This window comes from Tenrec ecaudatus, chromosome 9 (assembly GCF_050624435.1).
Source record: "Tenrec ecaudatus isolate mTenEca1 chromosome 9, mTenEca1.hap1, whole genome shotgun sequence".
NCBI classification, from domain to species: Eukaryota; Metazoa; Chordata; class Mammalia; order Afrosoricida; family Tenrecidae; genus Tenrec; species Tenrec ecaudatus.
Window position 1 is genome coordinate 205997 of NC_134538.1, and position 16039 is coordinate 222035.

General features: G+C 48.9%; 2 pseudogenes; one reads left to right on the forward strand and one right to left on the reverse strand.

The window, feature by feature from the left end:
- The first annotated feature begins 296 nt into the window (after positions 1-296).
- On the forward strand, positions 297-1223 carry LOC142456266 (dual specificity protein phosphatase 7 pseudogene; annotated as a pseudogene).
- Positions 1224-2538: 1315 nt separating this feature from the next.
- On the reverse strand, positions 2539-3154 carry LOC142457029 (CYFIP-related Rac1 interactor B pseudogene; annotated as a pseudogene).
- Positions 3155-16039: the final 12885 nt, after the last annotated feature.

Here is a 16039-nt window from a genome sequence, read left to right on the forward strand (position 1 = left end):
CCAAGCCCCAGCAGCAAATGAAGCGCCGCAAAGCTTTGCCACGTTGACTCTATTTTGAATGTGCCACTCCTCCACAGCTGTATTTTTAATGCCTTAAAACCGAAGGGTTTGGGAGGGCCAGGTGGGCAGGCCAACCGGCACGCAGTTCGGCAGGGGGCAGTTGCCCAGAGATGTGCCTGAGGCCCGCATGGCCCTGGTGCTGTCCCAGCGCAGGGCTACCCAGGAAGCGCTCCCCATGAAAAACCAGGGCGCACATGTCAGCCTGGGGAACGGCGAAGGCGTGCACCTGGACAGGGTCTGAGTCGGCAGCAGGTGCGGGAGCCATGCTTTGCAAGAGTGCCGAGGGGCTGCAGGAGGAGCTTTTCGAGTTGTGGCACATCAAGACGGCCTTCAACCTGGCCATCTGGACCTGATGCTGCGGGGCCTGCGCAAGGGCAACCTGCCCATGCGCTCCATCGTCACCAACCATGCCAAGGAGCGCTTCACCCCATGCTGCAAGGCGGCCGCTGTGCTGCTCTACGAGGAGGCCGCCACGAGTGGCAGCCCAAGCCCGGCGCCTGTCCTTAACCAGCGGCTCCCAGCCCACCTCGGTGCTGGGTGTAGGCGGCCTGCGCATCAGCTCCGACTGCTCCGTCGGAGAGTCCCAGTTGTCCGACCGCAGAGCTGCCCAGCAATGTCACCAAATCGAAGGGAAGCTACGTGCCATCCAGACAGCCGGCTTTCCCCATCCAGATCCTGCCCTACCGCTACCTCGGCTGTGCCAAGGACTCCACCAATGTGGACGTGCTGGGCAAGTACGGCATCAAGTGCATCCTCAACGTCACACCCAACCTGCCCAATGCCTTCATGCAGATTCCCATCTCCGACCACTGGAGCCAGACTTCTCCCAGTTCTTCCCCGAGGCCATCAGCTTCATTGACAAGGCCCGCTCCAAGAAGTTCGGGGTCCTGGTGCACTGTCTGGAGGCATCAGCTGCTCAGTTGCAGTGACCATGGCCTACCTGATGCAGAAGATGAACCTCTCGCTGAACGACGCATACGATTTCGTCAAGAGGAAGAAGTCCAACATCTCGCCCAACATCAATTTCATGGGGCAAGCTGGACTCCGAGCTGAAGCTAGCGCTGAGCAACCCGTACGACAGCCACACGCCCGGCGGGCAGCTCTACTTCTCCACGCGCACCAGCCACCACCTCTTCCCGCTCAACAGGCTGGAGTCCACGTGAAGCGCCCAGGCCGGGAGGGAAGCCCAGCCTGCTCTCTATGGCCGGGCCCACCTGGCCGTTTTTAAAAGACACCCACGGATCCGAGTTTACTCTTCACCCAGCAGGTAGATCCAGGCACCGTGGAACAGAGTGTTCGAGCCCTTCAGATTTACCTCCCTTCATCTTTTTAACAAAAAGTGTTATTTCCAGGCTACACCCAACAGTGGATAGTATACACCAGTATTTCATCCCTTGATCCTGAGAGAGACAGAGAGAAAGAGAGAAACGTTCTCATATGGTTGTTCTCTATTTTAAAGAGTATAATTCCTGGTGGTTTTCTGTTTGTCTTTCATGTAAAAGACAAAAACTATGCGCTGACCTTTTCTTGACCAAATGCGTGTTGCACGTATGTGAAACCCCCGTTTCCGCAGTGGGCCCTTCTTTTCTCAGAAGTAAAAGTAAAAGAACTGAACAGAAAATTTCAAAGGGCAGCTTAAGAAGACAAAATAAAATTATTATAATGGAGTGTGCAACGGCCTAGAGTGAAAATCCAAAAAGGAAGAATACATATGCTCAGCATACCTAAAACTGAAGTCATTCCAGAAAAATCACAAACCTTGGGTTACAATATTGAAGATTCTATGAGCAAAATATTGAATGATATAGGAAGCCCCAGAAGAAAATGGAAAAACTAGCATCACTGCACCAAAAAGAACTAGTTAACATTCAACCATTTCAAGAGGTATCAAAAGATGAAAAACCAGTGGTACTGAAGGAGTAAGTCCAAGCTGCACTGAAAACATTGGCAGAAACCGAGATTTCAGGAATCGATGGAATAACTACTGAAATGTGTTTGAATAAGCCAGTGATGTACTAGAAATACTTCCTGATCTACACCAGGAAATTCGGAAGACAGCTACTTGGCCAACTGACTGAGAAACCCATATTTGTACCTATTCTAAAGAAAGTTGCTACATAATGTGCATATTATAGAACAGTATCGTTATTCTCACCTAGAAGTGAAGTTTTGCTGAAGATCATCAACAACATTTGCAACAGTATATTGACAGCTACACAAGATTCAAGCTGGATTCAGTAGAGGATGTGTAACAAGGGATATCATTGGTGATATCAGATGCATCTTGGCTGAAAGGAGAGAATAACAGAAAAGTATTTATTTGAGCTTATTGACTATCTCTCCCAATTCTCCATGGCTTTACTACAATCGTTATATATCTTAACCATTTGATTGCGCCTACTGAACCCATGAATAACTGTCGGGGGTGGCTACCCCACAGGCCACGGTACTCCATCCGTCTGGGGGATCTTCTGCTGGTCACTTCGTATTCTCAGACACAAAGCTTGTTGTGGCATCACTTGAGGACTCCAGCATCAGGGTTGCTTCCACATTAAACAGAGACCCTCAGTTTGCCCGCTCATTATTGACTTCATTCTCTCCTTCTGCAGACACATGGCTCATCCCCATAAGACCCAACGCTCTTCTGTAAGACCGACACCATTCTGCGTGGCAGGATTTGCCATCTGGAGTTCATCAAACCAGAGTGTGAAATGAAGGATTTCTGCAAAGTGTTGAGCAAGAGCCTGCTCTCTGGGTGTTTGTCGGGGCTCCCAGTAGACCTCGTAATGCTGCTTCTAACCTCTGAGAAATTAATAAAATGTCTTTAATTTGCCTGCTAGTGGGACCACTGCATTCCATGTCTTCTCCTGCAACTTCTCCTCCGCTGGATGCTGGGTCGCCTCTCGAACTGCGTGGTCAGCTCTTCTATGTGTCTGAAGTCCTCCAAGATACCTTCTGTATCTTTTAATACTACATTCACCTGATTCTAAATTTCCTTCTCAGACTCTGTAGGCTGAGCATTTTCTAAATTAAGGGGAAATTTTGACCCCTGCTCAAGGTTTGTGCATGACAAACGTTTAAGAAGATTCCCCATGTTAAAGTACCTTCAACCAGTGCTGGCTGGTGATTCGGTCCTTGTCCCTCTACCTTCTTCTCTGATTTTGTGATAAATATTTCAGCTATTTTAAAGGTCTCTGTCTGGCCTAGATCCTGGGGCCTCATGTCTCCCTCCACACGTGGGAACCTCAAGTGTTCAGATGTTCGGTGAGTTTACTCCGTAGGCTGCTGCTGCCTTAGGGTGCACCGCTCCACTCCTCACCGTCCCTGGGCTCTATGAGGGCGTACCCATTGGCCGGACCTTTGTAGGAGTACATCCCGGACCCCCAGCTTCCACAAGGGCAGCTTTTTCCAGTCTTTGAAAGTGACCTGTTGCTTTATTTGTATATAGTGTTCTTGATGCCCCCCCACAGCATCAGGTCTTCTGTCCGTGTTCAGTGACTCAAATCTATTCTTGAGATTTTTCTCAAAATTCGGGTGGGATATATTTAAAGTCATATGTTGATACCTTGGTGCCCACAGCCAGTGGTTAACACACACACACACACACGGCTATACTGTTGACCCCCCCAGTTGTGGGCTCCCTCACATGGCAGGTGTCCCAGGCACAGGGGCTCTAAGAGGATACACTTTTCATTTGGGACAGTGGCTGGGCACAGACCTCAGCAACCTGCCTAGCAGTTACCCCCTCCCCCCCCCCCCAACAGACCAGAAGTTCCATCCTGACGCTGTTCCAGAGTGTGAGTGTGGCAGAGGAAGGGGGTCCCTGCACATTTGTCTGTGCAGGGCCCGTATCCCCATACTTCATCAATGAAAGGAGGGCCCCCAAGGCAGTCCCTCAGCAGCCCTGTGCCCATTCTGCCACGTGAAGCACTGGGTAATTCCCTGCTCCATGATAGCTACACCAACCAAGTCTCCTACAGCAGCAACAAGTTCAAGGTCCAAGGGCTAGGATGGCGTCTTCATACATGTTTTTCATTTCAATAAGCTTTGAATGCTATTGTATTTTGTGCTTTCTCTTGAAGTGATAATATTATGAAAACCTAAGATCCTCTGATCGCGGGTTGTATTATTTACAGTCCTTGGGTCACACACCAGACACTTCTATTTCTGATCGTCTGGCATCCTCTGATTTCTTCATCACACCTTGCCATAGCATATGTTTTTCTAGTGAACATTTCATGAAAGCAAATATTGAGCAGAACCGCATCAAAAGAATGAATTTCCCACCCTGGTACCACGCCCCATACTTAGGGTAAACAGAGGGGAAGAGAACAGAAGTTCAAACTGTGTAGGGCAACAATTCATGAGCTGCAGTTGAAGGTGGATCTGTGCTTGCATCGACTCCTCAGACCAACAGTGTCTGGATTGCCGTGTCTTTGGGGAAATTAATGATGTGCAATCACCTTATACTCCAGGGGGATGATTGATAATGTACTTTTTTGTTTATATGGGATTTGCGTTTTCTGCTTTGAGCTTTTAATTTTTCTCGTTGTTTTTGTTTGTTTGTGCTAGTTTAGTTGGTCCTATGGGGGTTTGATTTTGTCATAAGACAGTCGCGAAAGTAAAGTTCAGTCATGCATATTCCATGGACACGCATATGGGTTCTGGGCTCCTGCTTAACTGGAGCCCCAATCCAAGAACAGGTAGTTCTGATAACATGGCCCTACCTGATACGTACCTTCATGAAATGACAACTGAAGATAAGATTGCTACAGCAGAGTGTGGTGAAGAGAGCAGATGGTGCTCAGCTATCAACTGGAATAGTGTCTGTGGTCTTGAAGGTTTGTATTCAAACAAGCTGTCATCTAAGTGAGGATTCAACTAAGTTCACATGGAAGAAGCACACTAGCTTGTGTAATCTAAAGATGACAATAACAAAAGTCAAATATGACGAAGAGAAAGTGTCAGAGCTAAAATTATGAACACCAATTTCTCGAAGGGTGTGAAAGACAGTGCAAGCCCCAAACCCATCTGCAAAGTGTCTAGCCAGATTAAGCTGTTGACAAATCCCCTCTAGCCACGTACAAAGATCTGGAACAGTCTTACTATCAAACATAGACCATTGTAATCCTAATCATGCTGGAACCAGCTTGATACTTGGTCAGTGGACCTCCCTCTGTGGCCAACTTGAATTTGCTAAAAGTGCTAGGGTTTCTTGCTTGTTCCAAAAAAGGGTCTTCCCTGGCTTTTTAAATCTTGATGGTGGACATTTGTTTCTTACACATTGGTTGCATTTTTGTCTTTATATTGCTATTGTTTTATCCTCCCTACTTTATTTAATATTTGTTCTAGATTGTTTCTTTTGGGTTGACCAGTTTGTGAAGCACAGAAGGAGTGGGTGCATAGAGATAACCACTGATGCAAGGGTCTTGTCAGAGCAAGCCAGCCTCCGGCAGCTGCAGGGTCCACAGGCACAATTGTGCGGTTATAATATATAAAGGTTATAGCAAAGTCATAGAAGATAGGAGAGAATAAAATACGGGAGTCAGACTTCACTTGAGCAGAAAAATAAAAGAGAATTTTGTGCTTTATATCTCACTGTTCCCCCCTCAAAATACACTGTTGTTGAAGTTTTAAAATGTTGTCTTTTCATACTACTTGTGAAGCACTTATCCATGGTGCATTAGGCTCTGGATGATTTTCTCTGGATCATTGCTCGAATCTTGGCAATGGCATGATGTTGATTCTGCCCATGGGCCCTTAGCATATTTTCTCCAACTCTTAAATCTCTCCAAGTCCTAAAGTGTGGCGCATTTATTTCTGAAAGCCTAGAAGCCCCGGTCATTAAAAACAAATGAATAAAAAAATTTTTTTTTAATCCACAAATGAATCAAGCCTCCACTTTTCATTTCCATCAGGGTTACCATCCTCCCTCTCTGTGAGCTGTGATATATATTGGTGATACAGGACATGCCCTGTTCATGCGCTAGGCTTTGTGGGAACCCCACTGGATGAACTAGACTCTACCTCAAACACACCTGTAACCTGAGGACTTAAGACTGAAATTATATGATTTCTGAAGAAGCAGAAGACCGCTATAGCAAGAATATTGAACTGTCGGAAGGCAGACTAACAGTTACTACTACAATACCCTGCTTGCTCTATTAAGATATGCATTACTCTGGCAGACCCGTGTCTGACATTGCCAGTGAACATTATGGTAAGTTTTGCCTGACCACCAATCCCATTGTTTGTGCAAATAGCATTCAGTCACATAAGGATTTATTCTGTACAAGTGAATATGCCAGGTATTGAGATGTATAGTCAGTCTACATTTATTCACCCTCTCTCAATAGTTTTTTTTTTTTTAATTAGAACCACGGGCTAATCCATGACACTGAAAAGAGAAGGCCCTTGTGCTCCAGGGAGATGATCGATAAGATTCTCTACCATACTAAGTATGTCTATTCCAATGGTGCATCCTGGAACTGGGGAGATAATGACAGGATGTGTTTGGGGTCCCACTGGTCCCACTGTGAAGGGTACCTGAGGTAAAACTCTGTTAATAACTTGACATCTGTATGTCCCCATCTGAGTGGTGGGCCTTCAAAATGTTTTGGGTCTCCTGGCATTAGTGTCAGTTCAGAGCCAGTGTCCAGTAATTCCCATAAAGTTTGATTATTGTCCTCCTCACCGCCCCCCCCCACCAACCTGAAATGAGCAATCACTCTTGTGAAGGGCCGCAGGTCCCTTTGGGGTAGGCTAGAAAAAAGACTGACAGTATACACCTTTGACAATGGCCCATCTTTAAAGGGCCCGGCCTTCTCCTCATTCAAGGGGCTGTGGGTCTGTAATCTGGCTCAAGTCTAGGAATTGTTTGAGGGGTCGTGACTCTCTATTATTGTGGTTTGAGTTGAACTGCTGTTCACCTGCTCTAGCATTCTTCTGCCTGTACAGAATACCTAAATAGTTAGTAGGGTTCCCATGTATTTTTCTCCTAGGGGCACCATAGCTAAGTAACCAATGCCTTAAGTCCACGTGAAACAGGTTGCTTCGATTACTATGGAAAAATGGTTTGAAAAAAATTAGAATTCATACTACTCCAAATAAAATTCCAGAAGATAAATAAGATACAAGAATCTAAAAGAACGAGAGACTACTGCATGGTTTAAAATCAGGAAACAGTCCCTTCAGAATTGCGTCTTTTAATTGTATTCTGATTTCCCTGCCACAGTCAGTCAGCCTGCATGTCTATCCAAGTAACTATTGCGGGATTGTGTATATGAGTATTTGTCTCTGTTGCTTTTCACTCATGAAAATTTCCCAGATATTTTCCCTTGTCTCCTTCATTTGTCCCTAACCTTCCTCTTATTGTACATTTCTTTCCTTTTCATCCAAATTAATATTTGTTGACCCCAAAGTCCATACCTTCCCCTCCCCAACTTCAATCCCTATTCCTGGTAACCATCAACGAATATTTCTTCTAGTGTGAAAACCTGCCCTTCACTTTTAGTGTTGAGGGTTCAAATAAACGACAGCCAGTGTAATGTCTTGAAATGTAGAAGAATTTTTATTCAGCTAGTTGGGCTACGAAGAAACTGAAAATATTTCCCCTCATAGCATCCCTGAGTGGGCTTCTCATTTCATCTTTAAAGGACCAAAATCTCATTTATCCCCTGCCTAGGATTAAAGCATGCTTGAACAGCAGCAGAAGGTAAAATTAGTGGATTAACTGTAACTTTCAAAAAGAGCAAGCAGGAGAGAGGGAAGATGGCATCCAGGTAGATTTGCCCACCCAGAGCTCCTGCTGCCAGACCAGAAAAGAGGTAAGGAAAACAAGACTGGGAGGTCGACTCATAGCAACCCAGTAGGACAGAGTAGAACTGCCCTGGGAGTTTCCAAGACTGTAACCCTTTTAGGGTTAGGGAAAAAAGGATGAAAGGAAAAAAATGACTGTAATCCTTGATGGGAGTAGAATGCAGGGTGATGAGCAGTAGAGGGAAAAAACATCTCCACAAGACATCAAAGGAGAGCAAAGCCAGCAGGCAGAGAGGATGCTGACTCCCATCAGCAAACAAAGAACCCAAATTCACTGCAATTGCTCTTAGCAACCCCCTGCCCCCCCACCCCCCGGTGGGTTTCTGAGACTGTTTAAGGGAATAGAAAGCCCAGTCTTTCTCGTGTGGAGCTGCTGCTGGTTTCAAATTGCCCGCCATGCAGATTTCACCCAATGCATAACCACTACGCCACAAGACTCCTAGGAGAAAATCATTTCCATTGAAGCCAAGATTCCTGCCCTGGAAACATTCTTGACTCAGTAAAACATGAATGCCCAGACACGGAGATCTCCGAGGAATGCAGGCACCTCAGATGTTGAAAAGAGACCAGTACTTTCTACAGCCAACCTGTTTAGAACCTTATTTTTTTAAACAGCCACGTCTATATTTCTTTGTCCTGTACCTCAAGGAAGACAGAATAAAGTTCTCTTTGTAAAGCCAAAAAAAAAGGGGGGGGACAAATCATGAGGCAGTCCCAGCAAAGAAAGTGGTCAACGGAAAATAGAAAAAAATCAAGAAAAAGGAAAGCAGAGGAAGAAATAATACAAAGCAAAAGAATGGCAAGAAAAGGAAAAGAAAAAGCAACGGGGGAAAACTGGGAGGTGCAAGGACCCAGAATGAGCCAGGGTCTTCTGCCTGTCAAGGAGCTCACAGGGTAGGGAGCGGGGTGAGTGAGGGGTAAGACTGTCTTCCCTTGGTCATTTGAGGTCAATGTCTGTCCTGGATAGCATTCTTGTCAGCGTATATGCTGTCTGGGGACAAGGCATCTAAATCAGACGTCATTTTTTTCAGGCTGAGAGCGCAGTTAAGTTCATGGTGCTAGATTTTGGAAGGATTTGTGCTAGACCCATAACGAAGTTGAGGATCCAATGGATAATTAAGGGATGATTTCTTGCCAGTCCAGGGGTACCAACGTACCCTGCACTAACAACCCTGCTGAGATGGAGTTCACTCACCTCCAGATTCCCAGATGGTTCACCTGGTGAGAGGACCTGGAGGGCACAATCCGGACCTCAGACAGAGCAGGCACACCACAGTTGTACAATAAATAGCATTCATTACTTCTTAAAAGAACACCATCATGGAGATTCAGAAATGTCAGCACAATCTTACAACCAGTTTGGAAATGACATCTATTCGTTAATTTTCAATTCATGTATTTCTGGTAAATGTAATATGATTTTACTTAATTTTATTACTGTTATTTAATTATATATTAAATACATTGCTATTCTGTTATAATAATTCTAATTATATTGTATTTCAAAGTGATTTCACTGTCTACATGTATTCACTGTCTTTCAACATTGATTTAAAGTAAGTTTAACCTCCAATTATTTTCAGTTTCTTATATATATCAAATTAAATTTAATGCTATATGAAATGGAAACACATTCAACTAATTTATTTTCTTTTATTTGTTTAAAGGCTTCACTTCCTGTGTTTATTATTTCATAGTATTTTACATAATTTATTTTAATAAATTTGATGTAAAACAATGTTCGACTTAAATATTCAACTTAATAGAATATTTAATTTTACACGTAAATAATTTTTACACAATCATGTACCTTATATTTCTTTTAATTTTATTAGTTTAAGTTAATATTTATCTTAAACCTTTATATTTTTCCTATTTTCCAAATCCTCCTTGTCACCTGTCACGCCTGTCATCCGCCAACTAGCGGTCACTTTCACTTTCTCTCCAGAGCTCTGTTGCCAACGCGATGGGACCAGAGCGACCTATGTCTCAGGCCCCAGAGTTCCAGGACGCCAGCGGCGTCACTTGGGTCGTCCTGGCGGTGGCAGAACATCGGCCTGGAGAGGTGGCCCGAGGTTATACCTGCAGCCTTACGGGTTGGCGGGCTTCACTGCCGCCTCTGTCGCCAGTGTTGGTGTCCGTCAGTCTTGGTCGAACAGCACAGGGCGCTCAGATGCGCATTCATCCACGAGCACTCCCAATGGCTATCGGCCCTTTGGAGGGACCCGTGAAGTTCACTGTAACCCTACCTGGGCTCAGGAGCCTCAGCCACAACTGGTGCTGGTACCATCAGAGGAGACTACTGAGAATCTGAGTGCCCACTTGGGTTCAGACCGGTCCTGATGGCTCTTGGTCGCCCCGAGAGTTGGCGTGCGCTGCACGTGCTTGGACCCGCCTTTAGTGAAGCCGGACCTGTGGGAGGCGGCGGTTGATTATTACAAAACGCACGTGTGAGTTCCTATGACCGGCCCTTAGCGGATTCATGCTCAGGGAACTGCTCCAGTGAGTTTCCGAAAAATTCTTCACAGGTGTAGAAAGTTCTTTCTCCCGCAAAGCTTCTGGTGGTTTAGACACGGTGAGCAGCCCAACGTGTGTAATCACTGTGCAGCCATGGCTCCTGGGAACCTGCCTTCGGGGACCACACCCGACTGAGCAGACAAGTGGTCTGTTCCAGGGAACGTCAGCGACCACCCGTCCAAGGGTGAAGACTCAGACCATCAAAGAGAATTTGTCCAAGTCCTATCTTGGAGCCTAATGAGCCCAGGAAGCCGGTGTCCTTAAGCCGGATATGGGCGCTGCCCACTGTGAAGCCAGACTGCTTACTAAATACCCACTTCCCTGGAGTCTAAGAAAAATGTCTAAGTTCCTCACACATGCTTCCACATCAGTGGCCGGCCCCGCCGATGTGCGGGACCTCCGGTGTGCTGTGCCGGCCTTGTGCAAGGGCACGCTGCCCCTCTCCCCCCGCCTCCTTTATTCTCAGGAGGTTGACCAGAGGGTCCCAGGACCTCCGGAGTGAGTGCTATGGGGTCACGTGGCAGGCCTTGGGCAGAAACATGGTTCCGGGGGGCACCCCGTGTGGGAGAAGCCACCGCCCTTCTCCAGGCGTGGTATTTTTTTCGCTGAACTCAGTCATTTTGGGCCACCAGATAGGTGCTGACACGCTCGTCTTCAGTGTCCCTCACTGAAGAGATCGGTCTGATGCTCTGGACGTGTGTAGGTTGCCTGGGTCGCCTTTGGGTTACCGATGGCCCGTGGCGCGGTCCCTTTGATCCCGGGTGAGTTGCCCGCTTTGAGGCCTGTGCACCGGCTCTTGCGAGTCCAGCTGTGTCCCGACCCTGTGGTGCCTCCTCTGGCCTCCAGTGCTCTTGAGGGTGGCGAGACCCACAGAGAGGTTGGCGGGATGGGTCTTCTGTGCTCCCCGCACCCTCTGCCCACTGCAGGCATCCCGGGCAGCCGTGCTACGATTAGCGGAGCGCCTTCCACGCCCCGTGGGCTCTGTCTCCCGTGTCAGGCACTCCCCGTGTCCTTTTTTGGCGGCTGTCCTTCAGTGGCCCTGGGAGGGTCTGGCGGAGGCAGAAACTGGGCCTTTTTCCTTCCCTGACCTCCCCCAGCATCCTACAGGGCTGTTTGGTTTTTTTTTAACCTTTGCTCTCTTCGAGTGACTTGACTTTTGAACACAACCCCGATCGATGTGGTGCTGTCGCGCTCTCCCGAGCCGGACCTAAGCTGCGCCAGACGAGGGACGGACATTCATGGCGAATGGGACCGCTCCTCTCGCTCTGTCCGCGGGCCCCTACCCTCTTACCGCTATCTGCTTGTTGGTGCATGGGGAAAAGCAGGGGTGTGGAATCCTGTTTTTCTGTGTCTGTTGAGTGTGTGGCTCTGAGAGCCCAGAGGGGAGGGGAAGGCCCTCCTGTGTGGGGTTTGTCTGTGTCTGTCTCTCCATCCATCCATCCATCCATCCATCCATCCATCCATCCATCCATCCATCCATCCATCTATCCATCACCTCTCCACAGAGGAATAGGTCCTGGCTGAGTTGCAGAATCCGGCTTGTCCTGCACGTGCGCTTTTAAAAAAAATCTATCTATCTATCTATCTATCTATCTATCTATCTATCTATCTATCTATCTATCTATCTATCTATCTATCTATCTTCGCATGCTCGCTACTGTCCGCCTTCCGGCGTGGGCAGCGTGTGGGTCTTTCTGACCCAAGCGGCTACCTGGAGCAAGGGGTTGGGGAGGTCTGTTGTTCCAGGGATGCTGCGACTGGTTTGAGTGAGTGAGCGAGCAATCTAACCCTGACTGTAGAGTTCTAGTTCAGAGTCCAAGTTTCTCAAACACAGCTGCCCCTCCCTCCTATTCTGTAAGGCATCTGCTTTTCTAAAGGTGAGTAAGGACCACAGCCTGGGCTCCCCACGGAAGTCAGCCTGGTGGGTGGGGAATGTGGGAAGCCAAGCATTCTCCCGAGTTGTCTCTCCCCCAGGCATATCCCACTGAAAGGTTATTCACCCAAGGTAGGTTCTGGGTTATTCTCCCTCAGGGTGGTCAGCCCTCTAGAGTAAGCAGTCACCACTGTTTATGCCACCATAGGTAGGTAGGTAGGGAGGGAGGAAGGGAGGGAGGGAAGGAGGGCCCGCTCGCTTCCCATCAGGGTGGTAGTGGTAGAGGTTGAGCCCACTGGAGAGTGAGTAAGGTTAGACTGCCCCGTTGAGTCTAGCGGACCACCAAGTGCAGCTGAGAATGAGCAAGCTTTACCCCTGAGCTGTGTCTGCCTCTGTTATTTCCATCACATTCTATATAGGACTTCCATCTCTCTCTCTGCTGTACAATTTAGCCTGTTGAGCCCACGATTCTTTGTAGGGGGCTGTCCTTCCCCCCGCCCCCACCGGGGGAAACATTCTTGGGACAGTGGAGAACTGTGAAGGGTGTTATGATGGGGGTGGGGGGTGCATGATGCAAAGGACGCGCCTGGCCAACACAGTCAGTGTATTCTGAGGACACAGGTCAGGGTAAAAGTTCAGCGGTGCCTATTAAGGAGGTCTGTATTATGTCAAGGTGGCCCTGGGGAAGTTTCCCCCCGGGCGGGGCATTTTCATTAGGTTCCCAAGGCAGAGAGGTTGGGGCGAAGCCCTTATGTCCAACAGGCCGGGTGGATGTGACTTGTGGGAGGCGTCTACACCGCTGTCTCTGCTGTTTGCTTTGGTTTTCATTGAGAGGCCCACAAGAGGGGGAGGGGGGGTTAGTCCTCAGGTTGCAAAGACGTTTTTCCTTTCCCTATAGGAAAGGGATAGAGAGGGGACCTCGGGGGTTGGGGGGTGGGAGGCGCGAGCGTGCTATGTTGGGTGGTGTGATTGGCTTACTGTGCCAACCTGGCATATAAGAACAGTTGGGGTGTAATAAGGTCGTCGTTTTGATCCGGTGGGTAGAGAGATAAATGACTTTTTAAGCCCAGGTTCTCTTGCTCTCTTGCGGTGTCACCCCACCATGTGACTCCAATTGTGAGCTAATGTCTACAACCTGTGTGGGGGGGCAGGGCACTCGACCCATGGATCCTGCCGCTAAAGCTTGAGGTTTTTTCCTCCCTTTCAGATGTGCATTGCCATGCCGCTGGTGTGATAGTACACTTCGCTTGAGCTTGGGACAGTCGGATCCGGTGATCTGTCTAAGCGTGGGGGACCCATCTGGCTGGACCGAGTGCATCGCTCTCTGGAAGACTCTGCTGTCTGCTTCCTTGACCTTGGACGGAGCAGCCCTTGCAAGACGAAGGATTTCCAGGCTACTACTAACTGTTTCATGAAAGTGATTCAAGCTGAGCCGCGTTGTTCCCCCCTTCCCCCTCCCCGTCTGGGGGACTAAATTAGCTGTTACATTACTTTGCGTTTTGTGCGTGGTAGGGTGGAGGGGATAGGGGAGGTAGTGGGGGGAGTTAGGGCAGGTAATGGGGGGGGTAGGTAGGTAGGTAGGTAGTGGTGGGAGTTAGGGTGTAGGGATGAAGTGAGAGTGAGTGAGAGTGGGAGTGAGGTGGGGAGGTGAGGTAGGGCATAGTTAGGTAGGTAGGAAGTGAGAGTGAGAGTGCTGTGATCTCATTGTGAAAGTCAGCCCTTGACACAAGGTTTTTGTGTCGGGCGTTCCGGGGCGCCAGGGCTGGGAGAGGGGAGGTTGGACCCTTGTCGCCCGCTCGCTCCGCCTGGTGGCCCGGTGTGCGTCCCTGGCCCAGTCTGCCGTGTTGAGGGTTGTCTGTCTGCTCTGCGCGGTGCTGCGCGCGGCCATCTCTCCCTGCCAACTAAGAGGCGCGCGGGCGCGCCTGTCTCCCTGTCCCTGGGTCGGCCCGGGTCGACCAGGGTGGCGGAGAGGGGCGAGGGAAAGAAGAGAAGGAAAAAGTGGAGGGGCGGCCCTGGGTTCTGGGCGAGGCCGGGAACCCCCGGGCCGCCTCCCGACGCAAGAGGTGGGTAGATCAGCAGCTGCCTAGAAGAGATCCTGTTGTCGTCCTCGTTGCCACTAGGGGGAATCACTGGGAGTCCCGTCAGGTCGACCCTTAGGCCACACGCGCGTGCGCTATGGCGCACACGGTGGGACCGGCCACCGCACCCTCCTACTCCCAGGTACTCTGAGAGCCTAGAGAAGGCCCTCCTGCGCGAAGTTTCTCTCTGTCTCTGTTTCTCTCTCAGCCAGCCAGCCAGCCAGCCATCACCTCTCTTCACAAAGGAAGAGGGCCTGCGCAGCGAGAGGAGGGTTGGAAGGGAGGGCGTATGTTTGAACCTTCAGCCCTTATCCCCATATACAGGATGGCAGTGAATAATAAAACCTAAGCGTGACAAAGACAATGCGATGCTTCTGTCCGTTTGATGGGATTGATCTGCTTCAAAAAGAGGGCACCCAGGGGTGGTGAGTTAGTAGGTTTGGGGCGGACGGACTGGGTGGCAGAGGTGGTGGTGGTTCTGCTGCTGCTGTGGCTGCACGATTGCATTGACTAAAGCGTGGTTCAAGGCACTCCTGAAACTTGACCAGGTGGCCCTAGTACTATACGCACACGCACACACACACACACACACGCACACACACACACACACACCAACCACTCTCTTTCCTTCAGGCATTTGAAGTTCCTGAAGACTAGACAGATTGCTCCTATTTCTCTGGTAACCTCATATGACAGTCACATCAGCCAGGCCCTACACATCTCTCTGTTCTCCAGGATTAGTGCAGTGCATTAATATAAACGGTTATTTATGTATTAGCGTAAACAAATGAGCCTTTATTCTGGTGAGTGGTGTGGGCATTACAGAATTCCTTGTGAACTTGAAGGATAGGGGTGGAGTCTGTCAATCAAATCTCAGCCTGAAGGTGCTTCCTTGTGGGTGTGGCCTCCTCATAGGGAGGGTCCTGGGAACTTCCCCTCTATCTCTGCCTCCACCTTCTTGTTGATGAGCCAGAAGACCTCTGGGAGCCATGAGGATGTGTCCAACGATATTGGATCCACAAGATTCTGTATTGACTGGCCTGTGATCTTCCTGCATTCTGCATCATTGCATGTGGCTGCATGAGTCTGAAGAGCTAATTATTTACTAGTATTGGACTTACGGACTTGATCTGGGCTGGGATGTTTTATTGATGCATAATTAGTTCTTGATATAAAACTCTCACACATATGAGTGTCACTGGACTTGTTTCTCTAGTCAAATGGAGAGGCGAGTTTGAAGGGAACATAGTTATTCTGTGGGAGCCGAGTTCGAAGCGGGTCTGGGGCACTCATGAAAGGGAAAGCTGACTCCACACTATGCACCAGTGGTGGGAAGCTCTTCCTGAGCTGCCCTTAGATCTCCCACCTCGGGGCTCCCAGGCGTCCTGAAGGGAGGATGGGTTTCTGAGGCTTGCTGATATTCCAAGTTCATTCCGACTCTGGCCCCTGTTACAGAGAACTGCCTCACGGTGTGCCCCAGGCTTCCAATCAGATGGCGAGACTTGGTCTCGCGTACTTTGGACATGATGTGGGGAGATACCAGCCCTTAGAGAAGGACATCCTGCTTGGTAAAGTGGAGGGGCAGGGAAAAGGAGGAAGGCCCTCAAGGAGCTGGGCAGACAGGCGGCTGCAGCCATGGACTCAAACTTAACGCTGGGGAGGATAGTGCAGCCCCGCCGTGTTTTGTGCTTTT